Source organism: Cygnus olor, chromosome 8 (genome assembly GCF_009769625.2).
Source record: "Cygnus olor isolate bCygOlo1 chromosome 8, bCygOlo1.pri.v2, whole genome shotgun sequence".
In the NCBI taxonomy this organism is placed as follows: Eukaryota; Metazoa; Chordata; class Aves; order Anseriformes; family Anatidae; genus Cygnus; species Cygnus olor.
The window spans coordinates 8,031,242-8,050,867 of record NC_049176.1 but is presented as its reverse complement, the minus strand read 5'-3'; the positions used below and the strand labels follow the sequence as shown (position 1 = coordinate 8,050,867).

Here is a 19,626-nt window from a genome sequence, read left to right as displayed (position 1 = left end):
TCTGGAGTCAAATCCAGACTGCTCTAAAAGATGAGTTCAGAATTTATGCAGGTGATTTGTACTTCAGGTTTTAAATGACACAAGATATTAAAGATTATTTACAAGATTACTGTGGCATAGATTGTCACTGTGGAAAATGAGAAAGAAAAGATATTAATCTAGAAAGAAGGACATTTCACTCAGGCAAAAATGCATATCATGGTAATGCACAAGTACAAGATGTACAGTTTCAAATACGCTCTTGAGTATTTTCTGAAGGAAGTGGAAAAGAAGGAGTGCCTGAACCTTGAATACCTCTGCTTTTGCTCTCTGCTAGAAGATTTCAATGGTATCTAGAGATAACATCTCCCATGACTGCAACTTAGCCAGAGATAGTCTAGTTCCTGTGTTGTCTGAACGCCTGTCAGATGGAAAATATCTTGTCTGTGCCTGCTCCTCCTTGGCTGTCTTAGTATTCCTTTGAATTTTTCTGGAGTGTCATAATCCTTCCCTTGGTTTTCATGGTTTTACCTTCTGAATGCACTTCCACAGATTTGTGGTGTAAGATCAGGCCTGCCTAGCAGACAGTTTAGGATTTTCTTAATTCTACTTTTCTGTGTGTGCGCTAATTCTGACTCGCTGCATTTTTTGCCTTTTCTCTAGAGATTTATTTATTATTATTATTATTTTCAGTCACGCTATTTCAGTGACTGACCAGTGAGTTACGAGGGGTTATGCAGGAAAAGATCAATGAAGGCTTACTGCTTTAAACTGGAGAAGCCTTTCTAAAGAGCTCCCACCTGAAAATTTACCATGTCAAGCAACTCTGTACGTTCACTGAGTGAAATCTTGTCTTTCAAAAATAAAACAAAAAGTAGTAGCATCTGGCATTTTTCAGTACCTGAACTTACAAAAGGGTATTTGGGAACTGTTATTTTGTAATCCAGTGGCTTGTTAATTTTCTTCCTGAGACCTTTTGCTACTTGTTAAATGTAATATTTTTAGTTTATTTCTAGATGTACTTACAATCTGTAGTTTCAAGTAGTTTGTATAATATAAATATAGGTTATCAAAGAATAGTGTTTTTAATACTGTAACTTAAGTAATGCCTCTTTTACTCATTCAACTTGTATGAATTTTATTCAAATATTGTATAGAAAGCTCATGGAAAATACTTGATTTTGAGACTGTATTTAACAAACCTCTTGCAATATCACTGTGTCATATGCAATCTTTGCACTGTAAAAAAGTGTATTTTATATCTTTCAGTCTATCTATTTTATCTTCCTTTAACTATTGAGTCTCAGAGTTCCTGGCAGAATATCTAGGAGAATGTGTTTCATTTCCAGGCGTACATCTCAAGTAATGGAAAGTATTATGTTCTTATGTTGTATAGGAAATTTGTCTCACAGCAAGGCTGGAGAGACTTTGAAAGTTGCATCTGAGTGATCCAAAACTAGCAGTGAAACACTATTTCAGCTCTCCAGGAAGATGAAAGAGCTTTTTACTTTCTTGCTATTATTATAATTTGAGAGTGACAAGTGATAAAAGCAGCATCGGACTGAGTGCCTCCCACAGTTTTTAACAGCATTTCCGAACCATATGTAATGCTTTCCTTATTGATAGAAGTACAGAAGGTAAGTTGTTCATTCTAAAAAAATGGAATTTTTGAGGTTATGGTTCCCTATGCAACTTGATGTGCACAAAGGAACAAGCAATTAGCTATACAGACATCAATAACATCCATAGATCCCTTTATTCATAGCTATTTGAATGCCGGTTAGTTTGAACAGATAAACAGACATAATAATAAACTGTCAGTCCAAGTCTTTAGAAGGCAGGTAATGTGACAGAAGATATCAAAAAAGAAAGGATATAAGCTAAAGCATGAGGGAGAATAAAAGAATTATAACTTCTGAGTATACTGACACTTACCAGCTGAGTTTGAAGTACATTTTGAAGAGGACAGTAGCACGATGAATATACAGAACAAAGCCCACATAAATTATAAAAGCACACATTCTTCTTTCTTGAAAGTATCTTAAATCAGTTTTTGTCCCATTTTTTAGAGGTTTAACAGACTCTTTGTTTTTCCCAAGAAGTATTATATACCATCTGCTACTGTTTGTCCTTTTGTTTATTAGACATACTGATAAAGCAGACCTTATAAACAGTTTCAGCCTTAAATAAAGACTATAAGAAGTGAAAATTCTAGCCTACATTCCGTGAAACAAAATAAATTTTCTCAAACAGTTGGTAGAATAGAGAAGCTACAGTGTCTTAGTGTTATTTTAAAGTATTGAAGTATTTATAGTACTTAAGGTTCCAGTACTGGAAAAATGAATTTAATAAAGAATCTGACAGTTCCCTCTTTTGACACACATGGCATTTCTAACACGTTGCCGTATAATTTTTCTTCTTGGCTTCTTACAAACCATTCCAAAGATATTCACAATTGCAAGAGAAAAGGTTGAGCTTGTCAGTATTGAAAGTTTTCACTTTTCTTTTTCTTACAAAAGAATGCTTCTATTAGTCAACATGCATTTTTTTTTGTCTTCAGAACAACATAAAGTCAAGCTGAGTGTAATGAATTATTTTTTTTTTAAATAAACTGTTTTTACTAACATTTTATTGGACTTTCTTTAAAACCTGTGCAATTAAATCCTTTACAGTTTCTGATGTTCTTAACAAGATACATGTTTCAAGACTGTATTAAAATATATTCTTATTGTGGTGTTACTCTTTTGCTTTCTTCTTGTAATAGCTTGGTGGTTGCTTGGAGGTATCCCCCTTTAGTGACTATTACATCAGGGTTAAACACTGATTAAAATACTATGCCAAATGATTTAATGGTAAAAGGAAAAGAAGACCACACTAACATTTCTATTTCTTTGATGTACCATAGCTTCATATAGGAATAAGAATTTAAGCTGGAATGTAATCCCTTCCCCATAAACTGGTTTAGTAGTTCTATAGGTATACTTTGATTAAAACTCAGCTAAATCTGGAATTTTGATGAATAATTTGATTAACATTATAAAAATCATATAACCACCCAGTGAATATAATTAATATGTATTTATTAATGTCAGATATAATTATTCATTCAGTTTCCATCCATCTATCTCATTTATGTTCAAGGATGGAACTCAATTATTTATTTTTATAAAGGTTTTTAGCACATTATTTAAAACACAGTAGAATGGGAAACATTAACATTTTTCACATAGAAATGGATGCCATAGGAGGAGGGGAACACTGGCAAATTGCAAAAGATTTTGAAGTGCAGGTCAAATAGACACTTAGCGTGTGATGTCTATATTTAACAGTTCTTAGCATTGGACAAATATTGGGCATTTCAACACTTACACTATCTATGAAGCTCTCTGCTTGTAATGGGAAATTGGATAATTCAAGTGTCTGCAATACTAGCTCAGTACACTTCTGAAAAAAGTTCCTTCAATGGCAATGGAAAGCTGTCGTTTTAGGGAGAAGGGTGATATTGCTCTCATGCCTCCTGACAGTAAGGCTACTCAGAAACCTCCTGGACCAGACCCCAGTGCTGAAAGTTTTGTACCATTTCAGTTAACTTCTTGTTTGACACAATTAACAATATTATTAACCTCCTTAAATAACATGTATAGGTTTATTCAAGAGATACAATAACATTTGATGTCTCTTCATTTTAACAAATTGATTTTTTCATTGCCTTGCTTGCGTGTAATGTCCAAGTGAAACAGCTGTAAGGATGACACAGGCTTGCAGTGTTTTTTTTTAGGTGCCCAACTACAAAGTCCCTCTTAGCATTTCAGAATTAGTTACAAAGATAATGCTGTTTTTTGTTTGTTTGTTTTCCCCCATTGAAGACAAACAGAAAATTCCAGTGATTCAATGAGATTTCACAGGTTAATAAGGGGTTTTAGAAATCAGTTTTTCCTGCGTAAACGTGTATTCTTTTAAATTAGGAATGTTTCTAAAACAGATGCTTTCTGTAGATTGTAGAGATATTAAAGTAGCAATTCATTATTATCCATTCCATTTTTCTGCCCAGAATCACACTTACAACATAAGGAAGACTTGGGAAAGCCAAACTTTTGAGCACTCAGAAAATTTCAGTTATAATTTTTCAAACTGTTGCGATAACATATGAATAACTATTTTATGATCTTACTAAATAATAATTAAAATTCCTAGTATCTGCCTAGGCTGACTGAGGTAATTATGATGCTTCCTAGTATGCCAGTACCTCAAAGTATCTTTGCTGCTTACTTCTGTTTCTGAGAATAAACCAGAAATTTTTGCATGGTCCTATTAAGGAACTGTTGAAGTTCGATACAAATTTTCACACATGTACTCATCTTTTACTTCGTTAAGTGACTAGCATGCAATGATACTTCACGAAATTTCATTTCCTGATTCACACAGCTGCATTTAAAACCTATATGGAAAAAGCAAACCCAAAAGAAAGAACACCACTTGTAAAATGCAACTACTCCCACATTGGAAATGTGGTGTTAACCACTAAATATGCTGTTAACTAGGCACACTGGTTGGAGGCAGGGTTTCAAGCTGGGCCCAGCAGGAGCAGCCTGGCCTGCTGCCCCTAGGTGTGAGGGCATGGGTGAGGTGCCTCTGCCCAACGGCCCTCAGAGGCTGCAGCTGTGCCCAGACCCGTGGGTGGCTCTGCCTCAGACCAGCCCTGAGGCCTTGCTGTGAGTTGCACTGGATGGGGCTTCTGCTCGATGCCTCACTCATTGGGGTAAGAGACTGATGTTTTTGTTGAATGCCATGCTTTTTGGGGCCTTTGAATTGGTGCATGTGTAGCACATGTGAAGGGGTTAAAAACCTCAGTAGGACGCGGCTGATTTGTTTCTGTTTTTACTGAACTCTGAGAGTTTAACATGGTACCACAGAAATGCTACTGTTTTACCTGTGATACAGTTTCAAAAAGCGATATATTAATTTTGGCCATGGTATTACAAACATTGAGAGTTTAGCTCTACTTCTTTGGAAAGAAAGAGAAGCAAGTGGAAACTCTGAGATGTGTGGTGTAGTGCCTCACGGGTGTTTTGTGTTTGGAAGGGCAAAGGGCTCCTGTGGGGCTGGCATGGCATACCTGGTGCAGCACATCACCCCCAGTGTTTTGGGTCTTTTTGCCTTTATAAGCCTGTAACACCTCATGAAATTTAGGAATTTTTCTCCAGAGCCCAGTGCTGGGGCATGAAACTAAGCCTCTGGTTCTGATGACTCCATTTGCTGCCCCTCTTTTAAAAGTCATGGTTTGTTCTTGGGAAAGGATATGTCAACTGAAACTTATGTGCTTTTCATTCCTGAGACAGAGTATACCAATTTTGTCATTGCCTGTCTTTTCTTTTTTAGCTATCGACTCCCTTTCAATGATTGTCTTCATGTTTTAAGGGCCCCAGCATACTACGTGCATGTTTTGTTCTGCTGTTCAGAGAGGCTCTTAGTAAAAATGTAGTAGTAACTTAGTATCTTTCAAGTCAGTTATCTCATAATTGTTTACTTTATCCAGTTAGCTTAGAGAATGAAATTCACGTTCCTGCTTGTCTAAAAAAACAAACTTGTGTTTCACTAAAACACATTCGAAAAATAAAAAAGACTGTGGAGACGTTGCTTCAGAATCAGGACCATAAGATTGGAGTTTTCAGTCAGAATTAAAATGGCTGAGTCACTGATTCCTTGACTGCCTTTATTGCATGCACCTGGATGCCAGCTGAGATGAGAGAAACAGCAATGTTATATAAACAGATCATCTCACTGGTAGATATTTTAAAGTATGTAGCAGTAATTCCTGGCTGGTCAGGTGTGTAACTTTTAAAAACTGGATATCAAATACCTATTGATATAAATGGTGTGTTTGTGTCTTCTTTCTTTTGTGTTCTGGGCCTTACTAGTTTCCAATATGTTAGTTGAGTTTTCAAAAGCCATATATTTGCACATATATGCAAAATGTAATGAGCTATAAAAAGGATCATCCTCAAATTTCAAGGCTCAGCTGAGTCTCAGTTGGCCTGCTACCAGGCTTTGAACTTTAACGCTTTCTGCTGTCATTTTTTTTTTTTTTAATTTTAAAATTTGCCTAAACAGCCTTTTATGTTTTTTTGTTTGTTTGTTTGTTTTTTTTCTAGGGGTCTGTTTTTTTTTTTTTTTTTTTAAAGCCCTTGTGCAGGAATCCATCATTATCCTAAATGCACGCACACATTGATATGTGCGTATATAACCACAGTGAGTGAAAAAATGATACTACTGACAATCCAAGAATTTAAGCTCATCTTAAGCATTTTTCTATATCATAATTCAGCCTTGCTAGTGCTGGTCACTCTGTTTTTGTTTTTTTTTTCCTGTTGGACAGGTGAGAATAAATGGCGATTAACAGTATTGTTTGTAGTTAAACTATTCATGACTGTTTGTGCTTATTGCAACACAATTATTCACTGCAGAGTCAAGCTTTTGTCTGTACTGTTCTATTTCATATTGCTCAATTTCTGAGCAAAAAATGGTTGTTTCTGTTCTGAATGTTCAGGAAATTGAACACCTGATTAGAGTTGCTACCCATGTATGCTTTCCTTTTTATGGAAGACATATGCACTATTGAGAAATACAGTATATTTCTCCATATGGACTTCCTTTCCTAATCTGGAGGGAAGTTGGAAACTTTTAAATAAGCAAGAGTGTGTTTATAGTAGACTCAGCCAAAGTCTTGATACTTGTGTTGTGGAGTTCATACTGGCAGACTGAAACTGAGATTTATCTTTATTGCCTTTTTCAAAGCTTTATGGTTTTTCACTGATATTCATTTAACTCTGTTTTAAAACAAGTGTATGGATGCAGACCTGGGGGGGGGAAAAAGCCAGGAGAATGTTATAGATGAACCTTTCCAAGGTTAGCTTCTCTGTTGCGGTGCTAGGTAAGATGCTACTGAGTACATCTCATAATTTCTAACAATAACTTTCAGTAATTCAGATGCACATCCATCAGAGCAGGGTTAAACTGACTTCTGTCTATCACACAACCTATTTTTGACTCTTAGAACATTGTGAAATATTTTAGGCTAGTGAAATGTACTATCACATCCTAGAAATTAAAAGTTCTAGAATAAATCATGTTGTATTACAGCCATTCAGCCTTTGGATTAGGACACCTAATGATGTTTTCGTTGATATAAAGTTCATGAGGCCTAAACATATTCTGGTTATTTTGAAAACTTTTTCATCCCCTCAAGGCTCTTAGCATTTGCAGTGAGCAGATGCGTTGTATTTGTGACTGCATTTAATTATGTGTAATTCGTTGGGTCACAACTTTGCACATAGGAAATAAGTCATAAAGAAAATCCAGTAAGATACGAAGTGATTTGCAGCAATTTCATTGCATTTAATTTCACTTTCCAGCAGAACTGTGAGAGCTTACTAGTTAAGAGTTGATGGATTTTTCATTGTTCTGCTTAATTTTTAAAGATGACAAATTTATGTTTGCTTCAATTTGCCAAAGCAAACATATGCACACTTTAATTGAAAGCAAGTGCCCCTTTAAAGATAAAGCAACAATAACTTTCTGTACTATTGAAAATTGTGCCCCCGCCTTTTCACTTTTTGAAAAACTATCAGGCCAGAGGAATGTTCTGGTTATGCGCATAGTGAAGGACACATGAAAAAAACTCCCCAAAACATAGCCAGTCAAACAAAAACCTTTCCAAATAATAGTAATAAAAGGTTATAACTACAGTGATCTGGCTACCATGGTTATGCAGTCATCGGTATTTCCATTTCAAACTTCCATATGTTCATGTTTTGGAATTTAAACTTTAATCTGATAAATGTACATAATATTACTGGGTTTGAGTACATATGTACATATCAGCTATGGTAGATCACTGTCCTTTCCAGATTCTGCCATCCAAAATCAGGCAAAGCAATGAGCAAGGTGCACTACTTCATGTGAGTACTTTTCAAGCCTAATGTTCAAAAGTTACTCACTGAATGTTGTTTCAGTATGAGCTGTTTTGGTAGAAGATAGAAGGTCAAAATTATCTGTGACTGTTGGATAAAAATGGCAAATGCTATAACAAAATGGAGTTTAGTCTGCTTGCTCATGAGGGTTATAACACTGTATGGAACTTCTAATATATATGTTTAAATATTCAAATTTTATTGTAAAGTACATTTAAAACACTTCCTGTCATAACATGCTGTCCTCAGTGTTATATGTTGGCACTCAATACTTTCATGTAATGCTGTTCCCTTTTCTTAACAAGCATTGATTCCACAACGTTAAATGCTATATTAACACAGGAAAAAAGACAACTTCTTACTGTTAATAGTTTTATTTAGACTGTAGTAATAAAGGAGTTAAAGCTTGGCTTTAAAACACGTGTATCAAGGTGCATCAGCTTAATCTAACGTATGAACAGATTTAGTTACTGTTAGCTAAAATTGTTATTAATCTTTATGTAAGAAAAGCTTGACTCTTCCTACAGAGCTGGAGTAAGCTAAGAAGGAAGAGTTTTTCTATCCCTGTCATCAGTATTTCTGTGTTCTTTCTTAGTAGCTGTTAATGATTATGATTATCTTATGTTTATCATGTTTCAAATGGGATTTTGAAATTTTCTTTTTGTCTTTTTAGCATCAAAATATTTTAAAAATATGTAACAATGCTAGAGATGTCAAAGATGATTATCATTTCTGTGCAGTCAAAGAATATACAGTATAATAATACTGTTGAAAATTCATTAACTATAAAATGTTGAGAAATTAATGAAATTTACCTAGCAGTCTCCTTGAAACACATTTGTAATACTTCTGCCTTTGTTAGGGTAAGGCCTACAGCCATCTTTTTATGAATCTGAGTTTAATTACTAAGGAGATGAGAAATTACAGTAGCCTACTGAACTGCAGTGTAGTGTACTCCTAGTTTAGATGATAAATTACTGCTGTGAATGAAATAAGTAGCCAGAGTTTCAAATTTGGAGTGGTGTGTGTAACTGGAGCAGAGGTGGCCAGGTTAGAGAGGGTTGAGCAGTGTTCTCGAGAGGACAATCATTCCTAAGAGTAGGAAAACAAACCTGAAAGGGTTTCTGTGCAGTACGAATCTCCTGTTGTGAAAACTAATGCCTAGGAATGGTTCAGGACCCAGCTATGTTACATGCTGGTTATGAAGATTTCATGTAGACTTAGCTACAGTTTATAATCTTAGGTGCATTACCATATTTGATTGCGGTTTTATCTGCTGAATTCTGGGCCTGCCTCTGGGATGCCTGTTGTTACTTCGTGATTTCTGGGTACTCATCACTGCTTACTTGCATTTTCCAATCAAGCATTTAAATGAGAAAGTAACAGGTATAGAAATTTCTTAAGGAAAGCACTACTTACAGTGGGTGGTTGTCATGAAACCTGGCATAAATCTCTGACAGCTTGTCTTAATTGTATGTTTGATGAGAGCAGGCCTTGTTGTCTTATTTTTGCTGCAAGATGAACTAAGGTTCTTGGGCTCTGGGATGGGCTGTTCGGACAGCTGCTCCCTCTGCTTCATAACTGCCTCAAAGCCATGAACCAGATGGGTTTAATATCTGCAAAAGAGACCTTTGGGAGTGTGTGACAATGGAAGTTTGTAGTGATACATGCAAAGCCTTATGAAGACAAATGTTCATCACTTATTTACTAAAAGGATCTGATGTCTACCAGGGATCTTTGGTTTTGGTAGTCACTTCATTAGTATCTTACAGAGTTGTAGCCATAACCTTAAAGCAAATAATAAAAATAAGTCTTGTTATGATATAAAATAATCTTCCTTTTTGTGTAATTTTGTAAATATGTACACATATGCAGCCTTTCAAGTGTTTCTAGTGTTGATATGAATTTTATTGATCTTATATTATACATATTATATTATACATATAATATATATTACATATAAGGTACTATAAAATTAGGGTGTAGGAATCAACACTTGTTTTTTTTTAAGATATTAAGATCTCATGCTTTGATGTTGCATTTGTACACCAAATGAAACAAAGGGCTGTGAAAAATAAAAATGTATAAGTATAGCTGGTTAAGAACCTGAACGGAACTGGAAGAGGGGAAAAGGGATAAGTTTAGAAGTACTGTCTGGTACTTCCTTAAAGAAAGGTATAACTTTCATATTTCAAATTCTCCCAAATTTTAACTTAAAACAAATACCTTTTGTACTGTGTTCATCCAGCTTCCTAGTAGCTTCTTCTTTGAATGGAAATTGTATAGTAATTTAAAAGGTTACTTTTAGCTCTGTAAAGAAAAATCAATATTAAAAAGAAAAAATCTTGCATCAATCCATGCATTAGTGTTGTTTTTCATCTTTCTGTGGTAATATTCTAAAGTTTAAAATATATCTCTTTAATACAACTTTGTTGTTTACAATGTACACTTCCTAATATTGTGTAACAGTGGTACTTTTTGCTGTGTGTTGTTGTTTTTTGTTTGTTTTGTTTTGTTTTGTTTTTTAAGCAGTCAGTTGAGAACTGAATGAAACACAGCAGAGCTAACCATAGGAGCTGGTTTAAGGAAGAGAAGTGTATAGCTTCATTACTGAGATTCTGACCTAGGCTAATTAGCCTTTCCTGACAGCTATTCTGGCTTTCTCAGGTGGTGCTATGTGCTGCTCTGCACACGGCTGTATATTGATAATAGCTGCTTAGTGCTCAGCAGAGTCTTGGTCTCATGCACCTGGTATGTTACAATTTTTTCTTATATATTTATTTTTACTGCATAGGTCTTGCTAGTCTTTGGGTTTTCTGGTTCATCTCTTGTAGGATTACTACTACTGAGTAGAACCACTGAGTTCATGTGAAACTTAGCATGAGTGATGACTTTGAATTGGAACCAATATTAAGTGATATAAGTGACACAAGTAAAACATTTTATTTAAACCAATCTAATTAAGACATGATTATTTCTACTTTTACTAATAGCTATGTGACCACTACTGTAGAGTATATAAAACGAGGGAATTATGCAAGACTTTACGTTTAATTCATTTTAGCGCTGACAGAAGTAATGGCATTGAAACCATATGGTGATGTGTCTTGCAGTTTGACTGTCTGGTAGTACATTTAACACAGAAATATTGTAGAATAATACATAACGTAGCGTGTGATGTAGAATAGTTTATTCAAGATGTTTGCAGTATTCTTATTGTTCTTCCAAGAAAGCAGGCTTAATTCATTAGTGATATCTTATTGCTGGGAAACACGTTGAGATAACATGTCATGGTCACAGTTGTGTATTCCAGAATATCAGCGAAGTCAAGCAGCAACTGAAATGAAGAAAATCAGTATTTCTTAATGGAAAAAATTATTATTGACCAGGAGCAAAACAGGGAGGAAAAATAGTGAAATCTAGGTTTCCTGTCAAGGATAGAGAAAATGGAAAGCAGAGTAGGTATTCAAACAGGGATTAGATAGGTATTCTAAATGTGTTCGTGCTCACAAGTAAAAAGTCCAAAGCACCCAAAAGATTTTAAAATCTTTTTATTATTTTTTTTTTCTGTGTACTCACTAAAGCCCTTGGAAGTGAGAATTGAAAGTTTTGCATATTGCTAGAAGCTGGACTCTTGTCTAAATGAAGTATGTAAGGCTTAATGTCAGGAATGTAAACTTGCCTTTTTCACTCATTTGCTTCTAAATTGTCTTTGTCTCTTTCTTGGTGACAGGGATCAGGTTGTTGCTAAACATATTTCTTTGTGGGTTGGGTTGTTCTAATTTTGCATCTTGAAAAATTTCAAATTCATAGTAGCACTTTTGCCTTAGTTTGCAATACTTGTGAGGGGTTAGATTGACTTGCTGACCAGATGTTTTAAAAAGATAACTGCAAGTGTGGGAAGTGATGCCACTGCAGTGGGGGTAAAAGTGCAGTTCCTGTGATCTTGTAGAGATAGGACAGGTTTGTAATGATTTCTTAGTGCTTAGTTTATTCTTCAATGGTTAACCCAATTAAAGCCCAGTCAAACCAGATCTGTGTTATGCAACTTCACTGAAATGAATGGTTTGACTTCAGATTTGCACCAATGCAAAAGAGTTGAATACAAATTTATTTTCTTGTCAAATATTTTTGTGCCCAATATGACAGTGTATATAAATATATATGTTACTTAACTAGTGTAACAGATGCTGTAGTATGTTGAAGGGATGCTGTAAATCTTTATTGCTTCATATAAGAATAATAGAAGTAGTGTCTGAATTCGTATGTATTAAGATTCAAAGGCTATTACAGTAAATGATCTGCTTAGGACATCCACTGATGAGCATCCTTTGAGTGTGGTTATCAATAATTTCAAAATAGTTCTTTCCATTCCCTTTATTTTTGCCCTTAGAAGTCCCTCTTGACTGAACCTCATTTATGTTTTTTTTTTTTTTTTTTTTTTTCCAGCTAGGAAAGGAAATTCTGTATGTGGAGAGAAATCTCAATATCATATAAAATGATAATTAGATGGTAGGATTCTGAGGAGAATGAACTTGTGAACTGTTAATTTGTCCTTCGCTAAACGCTCCTGCCGCTATCTGTCAATCATAAGCCTACAAATTGCTGGACATGTGTAGAATGCAGGTTGCTTGGATTGTCCCCCATTGCCAGCCTGGGTGATGCCAGTCTGCTGATCTGGAAATTGGAAGCCTAGAGGAATTTTATTACTGATCTAGACAACTGAGAAATTTTATGTGTGGTGGAAATAGAGTATACATTTCATGGTTCAACGGTTGTAATGGCTGGAGATTTCAGTTCCCATTTGAGGTAGAGGAAATAGAATTTAAGTATGAGATCCTAACTGATCTGAATCAGTAACTCCATTAAAACTATATTTATTATACAGCTACTGACAGTGATCAAGATGTCATTTAGTAAATACAGTGATGATTCTACGCTGAAATCAATGTCCCTAAAAAGCTAATGAGCAATTCATATCTCATTCTTCACAAGCACCTTTACCTGTTTTTACAAATAATAATTGTGGTAGATGGAGCTTAAAAGTGTTTGTTAGCAGTTAAGTGATTACTGAGATATTGACCCATAACTTAAAAAAAATAAAAATCAAAGAATAAAATATATACTATAAGGTGCTTTGCAGGTGTGTGCTGTGTGAAACCTCGCCTACTTTTAATTTGGATACAAAACTGCAACCTTCACAAATGTTACTGTTTTCACTTTTTGGTGGTTTACTCTGAGCATGCTGGATGCTTCTGTATAATCATTAAAGGAGTTATTAAAGATGACAGACAAAAATAACACCACCACCCTTCTCTCACTCCTCCCCTGCAGAGACTGCGACCAAAACGCCATCCCTTTTGTTTGCCGAGTCTGTGAAATATTAGACATTCATTAGAAAGCCGCTGAGCAGCCTAATAGTGTAGAAAACAGACTATCTATATGTCAGAATTGAAATGTAAAATGTGAGATCTGTTTCACGTTGATCTGTTTGTGATCTGCTTGTAATATTAACATGATGGGCTAATTTATTCTTTGTTCATAATAACAAATCCCCCCAAACCAGTATGCCCTCTGCTAAAATTCTGAGTTGCAGAAACAGTGGGTGTATTTTAAGGTGTTCGATGCACTACAAATTTTTTTAACAGGAGGAGCTTGAAACATTTAAATAAGAATAAGCCTTGAAATTTCCAGTGTATGAAATTCATTATTTTTCTATTTCAGGAAGGAAGACATTCATATACGTATGGAATTTTTCTCACTTTCTTTCAAGCAAGGTCTCATTAAGTTGATCCTAATACCCCCTCTGTTTCAGCAACATATCAGATCTGATTCTTGCTCCAGTGATATTGAGAGTTTTGCTATTCTCTTTAACAGGAGCAGGCCTTCTAGAAAAGGCATTAGATGAACTGAACTTTAGAAAAAAATAATGACAGAAATGACACTTTTGCAGGTTATCATTAAAAAGTTGCGCCATTCAGCAAACAACTTGAAAAAGAAATCAATCGTAAGCACACCTTGTCAGCTTGTGGTTTAAAAGAAAAAATAAAAATGAAAAGCCCTCTTCCCCTGCCAGTGGTAGCAGAATGAAGATGTACTGATTAGAAAATGGATTTGTTTTGCAGCACGAGATTTTGTGTGAATCATATAGTTCTAAGCTGGATTCTTTTGATGTTGCTTATGGGTAGTGCAATGTTGACTCTTGAATCAGAAGAAAAGACTTTACGTATATTGAAAGGTGTAGAACATTATAATAATAAAGTTTTATTATAATGATATCAAGTATAACAATCTTAAATATCTAAAATCAATGGCTAATCAAATTATAAAGAATACTACTGTACTGTTTTATTTAAAAATATTCTGTATGTGAGATAAGCTGGTATCACTGATTCATGATGTTAAATGCAGGAAGATGAATATCAAAAATGGTTTGCTTCAAGATGAGTGTTTCAGTACCCCCGTTCTGTCCCTTTCTATCTTTATTAGACATAAATGTCAATATTAAAAACAATATAAGGTGGGGGAAAAACTTTTAAACCATTTTAAGGAAAACATCCTTCTGTTTTCAGGCAGAATTCAATGCAATAGATTTTAATCTATTTTTAAATGGTCGACTAGCTATTTTCTTCATTATATAAAAGGTAGATTTAAGGGAGAACAGCTTGAATTTATCATATACAAAAAGGTCTAATGTTAAATGGTTTAACATTGGGCTTGAGTGTTTGCCAATTAACAGATAATGAGGATACTGTATCAATTTTGTTTCGTTTGTTTATTTTCTTTATATAAAGCAAACAAAACCCTGTCAAAGTTTTAACTTTGCATTTCCATTGGGAATTCCTGCCATAAATGTAGAATGTGATTATTCAACCTGAAACTTTTGGTAAACGAAAGCAAAATCAATAAACATGAAAAAAGATGCAGTGTACATCTTTTTTGTCAAGAAACATTCAAAACTATTTGATGAGAGCACTTTAAATCCAAAGAACTTTGAATTCTGAACTTGCCGAAATGAAATCGAAAACTCCTGTTGCGTTTCATGGGCTTTGGATTAAGCTCCAGTCATCAGAATACTTGAAGCATGGACCTAATTTTTAGAATATTGATGATTTCATTAGATTAATGGAATTGTTCGTGATATTGAGTGCTTTCAGGGCTCTGTGAGCAGATGTGAAGTCACTGCATAGGTAGGTTTTCCTTGTAAAGTAGAGTTCCAGGTGACAAAGAAGTGGGAAAAAACAAAAACAAACAAAAAAACAAGTAGAGAGTCTATTTTCAAAGCTGCTAGGCATCCTGTTTCTCACAGAGCTGGTATGCTGTTTTTTCCTTAGTAAAGGAACCAATTTCTAGTGTAATTACCTGGGTGAGGCTTTCCCAAATTGAGACCTTAGGCATTCATTTGTTATGTAGAGCAGATGTATAATCTTTGTGTTATAGCCACGTTACGTTTTTATCTATATTAGTTATGCTTGTTTCACATAGTTATGTGTTTTAAATTTTAGAATAAGCTGATAGCTGGTTCATAAAATATGCCCCGTGTGTTACAGGACAGCTCCTGACTATAGTATCAAAGGCTTCTTTTTCCCAAGCTTAATAGCCTTATTTCAGGATTACTTTTTATTACTAAATAGAATATAAATAAATAGGAGAGGACTGTATGCATTTCTTTTCTTTATATCTGTGATTTGTTGTCATGATGTGTTCTTGTAATCATCTTTCCTTTGTTATTAGCAATGGCAAATTGAGAAAAGTATATAGATGTAGCAAATAGATATTTCTAAGGTTCTTTGTTTGTATTTTAATATTAAAAAATAAGGCTTTACTCTGAAAACAAACTTGGGATAGTAAATTTTGTTCTTTTCAGATTGTTTTTATAAGGCCCAGGGTAGTTGGGTTTTCTAATCTGTAAATGTTGAGAAATTTCTTTGCTAATTTGCTTTCGTGCAGATTTGTGCATCACATGTCCTTTGTTTTGCTTAACTGTACTTACCTGATAGTTTGACGGTGAACAGTTGCTGTTCACCATTACTTTCATGTGCATTTTCATGATAGTCTTAGCATGTTTTTAATCAATCTAATTCAAGTAGGAATTCACTAGTATAATCTATAGCATGGCTAATGATAAATAAGCTGGCAAAGTTGAAGAATAAATCTATTTCATGGAGTTCAACTTCAGAAAGATTTTCTCAGATATCTTAAAAAAAAAAAAAAAAAAGATTTGCATCAATTATTAAAAATAGCACAGAGTAAAATCTACTTCAGTTTTGAAGAAGTACTGAGAACTCGCATAGTGTTAAGAGGGGGGGAAAAAAAGTCATACTGACTTCTACACATAGCTACGTATACGAAGTCCAAACTTGTATTCATTCAGAATAGCAATTTGTTTGCAATCATTTGGCATATATATGTGTTAAAAACATACAGAGCAAAGCAAGTGACGCTCTTTCCTATAAGTCTTTGACCTAGCCATACAGATTTTATTACGGAGAACAACTTGAATAAATTTTCAGAGAAGCAGCTAATTACTATATATGTTACCGGTTCCTAAATAGAGTTGTATTCCTTGTCTGTATATTGGGTACAGGTTCTTTTGCTGAGTTTTTTAACCATACTATAAATTACCTATGTTTATTCATGTTGTGGAGTGAAATGTAGTACTTGTTCATTTTCTGACTTTAAAAAACAAACAAAACAACAACAACAACAAAAAACAAAAAAGTGTGACCTGTTGTCCTGGTTTCAGTTAGGACAGAGTTAATTTTCCTCCTAGTAGCTGGCAGGGTGCTATGTTTTGGATTAGAATGAGAAGAGCGCTGATAACATGCTGATGTTTTAATTGTTGTAGAGCAGTGCTTACACCAAGCCAAGGACTTTTCAGCCTCTCTCTGTCCTGCTAGCGAGCAGGCTAGGGATGCAGCAGGAGCTGGGAGGGGACAGACCCAGGACAGCTGACCCAAAGTGGCCAAAGGGGTATTCCATACCATCTGACGTCATGCTGAACAATATATAGGGGTGGCTAGCCGGGGTGGAGGGGGGGCCGGCTGCTCGGGGATAGGCTGGGCATCGGTCAACGGGTGGTGAGCAATTGCATTGTGCATCACTTATTTCGTACACATTATTACTATTAATACTATTATTATTATTATTATTATTATTGTTGTTATTCTTTTCCCTGTCTTAATAAACTGTCTTTATCTCAACTCACAGGCTTCACTTTCCCGTTTCTCTCCCCCATCCCGGAGAGGGAGGGGGGAGGGTGAGCGAACGGCTGTGTGGTGTTTGACTGCCAGCCGGGCTAAACCACAACACCTGTATTTTAAAATATTGATTACCTGACTTGTGTCAAAAATTACCAATCTTCTGCTTTGTAATGACCTATCTGATGCTAAAATTGTATATGGAAATGTGTATGGGGTGGAAAAATGAAAATGCTGATTTGGTGAAATTATTAAAATCTCAGATTTAAATTTAATGCTGATATAAAACAACATAGTTTGGACTGTTTTTGAACTTACAACAAATGTTGTCTCTCTTTAGGAATAACCTCTATGTAAGTATGGCAAAAACTGAAATACAAATAATAAAGCCTATTTCTGTAAAATCTTGTTTTAAATAAAAGGAGAGGATTAAAGGTTGTGGTCAAAAAATAAATGATAACCCCATTGTGGAAAAAAATGTTTAGGTAGAAAATTTAGCTGCCTTTCTTAACTATCAGATACTACACTGCCCATAACTTTTTAGTTTTATGTAACAGTTAGTTCATTTGGCCAGAATCTTGAAGATGTCTCTTCTAACTTCGCTGGAAAATGAAGATTCCTACTTGGAAAATTCTTTGGTGTTTAGGATAAACATGTTGATCTAATATTTAGAGAGGTCTGTCTTTCCAAATGAGGCATCTCAACATAGATCCTTGATTTATTTGTTGTTTGATAAAATAGAATGAACAACTGATTGTATCTGGTAAACACTATCTAACATATTGACGGTGCTTGATGAGAGTTTTTAATCCAGTTTCTAGCTAGCCATTAAAGAGTTCCAATTTCATAGTACCCCACTGTCGTTTACTTCGGAGATGGAGTAATAACTCTTGTTACAGAAAACAAACTTGAACAAAAAATATTTAGGGAGTAATTGGAGCCTGATAGTGTAGTTTAAAAAACAAATGCACGCCAAATCACAGATATTGCATGAAAGGTGAAGAGACACGTAGTTTTGTCAAAGATGAGACATTTAGAGCAAAGAAGAAAAGCAATGGTAGGCATTTGTCAACCGTTAGGTGGCTTGGATCCTCATTGGAGTCTGCCAGGGTGCAAGAAAGGTTAGCTTTAAGTTCTTTGGTCCTCTGATGGTCTGTTTGATAAAGTCTTGAAGTACACTGATGAAATAGAATTAGGTTGTTTATATCCTCGATCCTTTTATCTTATTTTCAATAGAAGCATAATGTTTCCCAAGTTTAATACATATTGTTAAACAAATTTGGCAAAATGTTCACAAACAAAAATAAAGATGTGAAAGTTCCTGAAAATAGGAGTGGCAAGCATTGGTGGAAATATCTCAGATGGGAATTTTAGCCAATAAAAAAATTGAATAATAATTTGAAACTGCCAGTGTCTCTGCTCTGTTGTGTCCCTCTTCATTAAAATTTTCATGATTTCTCCTCCTAACATAATACTGATTTTAGATTTCTTAAGTAATCTGCTTATTAAACAGCAAATAACTGGAATGTTAGCAGAAACATCATTTAGATGTTGGTGAGCTGAATTCGCACCAAGTTTTAAGAAAAACAGTATATAGAGAATGAAATAGCATCTTTTTTTCTTGCCTAGTGCTAGCGCATTTTGCATATTGGCACAGCCCTAGTTTGACTTCAAGATGGGGTAAAGGAAAGACATCTTACAGTGTTGGATTATCTTTAGAATGTGTATACAATTTCTGGTGTTCAAAACAGATTTACTAGCATAGTTATTACTACAGAAAGTTTAGAAATTAAGCCCTTAATTTAAATGAAGACACTTAAATTCTAGAATTGATGCAAAGCAGAAGAGCTCCTTTTAGCAGACTAATGAATGAAAATATTTTCCTGTTTAGAAAGACCAACTCATAGAATCATAGAATATCCCAAGTTGGAAGGGAGCCACAAAGATCATTGAGTCAACTCCTGGCTCCAAGGAGGACTACCTAAGAATGAAACCTTATAACTCTTATAACACAGTCTAAACAGAAGGAATTTTCGGGTAATTGTTTATACTTTAAGTTTTGGAATGGAAAATATTCTTATAGAAACATAGGCATATTTTTCAAAGTCAACTGCCCAAGAAATGTAATGCTTTTGTTTAAGAGCCATTTTTATTGCTAGGGTCTATTGCTGGTGGTGGTAGCATCTAGTCCAGGGAAAGATGCATATGTTTGTTGTAGTTGTATATTGTATATACGGTTGTATTGTGTGTGTATATCTATCTTGTGGTTGTGCCTTACACCATGCAAACCCAATAATTATTCAAATGTAGCTTCTTGAGAGCCTGTGTTTTTCATTTTCAGTTCCCTTCTGATGTCCTCCATGGGTGTTAAATTCATGTAGACTTGTTGATGACTAGATCTTTCCCTTTGGCACACTAATTTCCTTTTTTGCATAGGTAATTATCTCATATGGTGTATGTAGCTTGTAATCCATATT

General features: G+C 34.8%; 1 long non-coding RNA gene across 1 annotated transcript in view; it reads left to right on the top strand.

The window, feature by feature from the left end:
* Positions 1-4,584: 4,584 nt before the first annotated feature.
* LOC121074127 overlaps positions 4,585-19,626 on the top strand; it is a 159,566-nt gene continuing 144,524 nt past the window's right edge. Inside the window, exon 1 of the long non-coding RNA XR_005822145.1 lies at positions 4,585-4,738. This is a non-coding gene — a long non-coding RNA (uncharacterized LOC121074127). The remainder of the gene's footprint in view (positions 4,739-19,626) is intronic.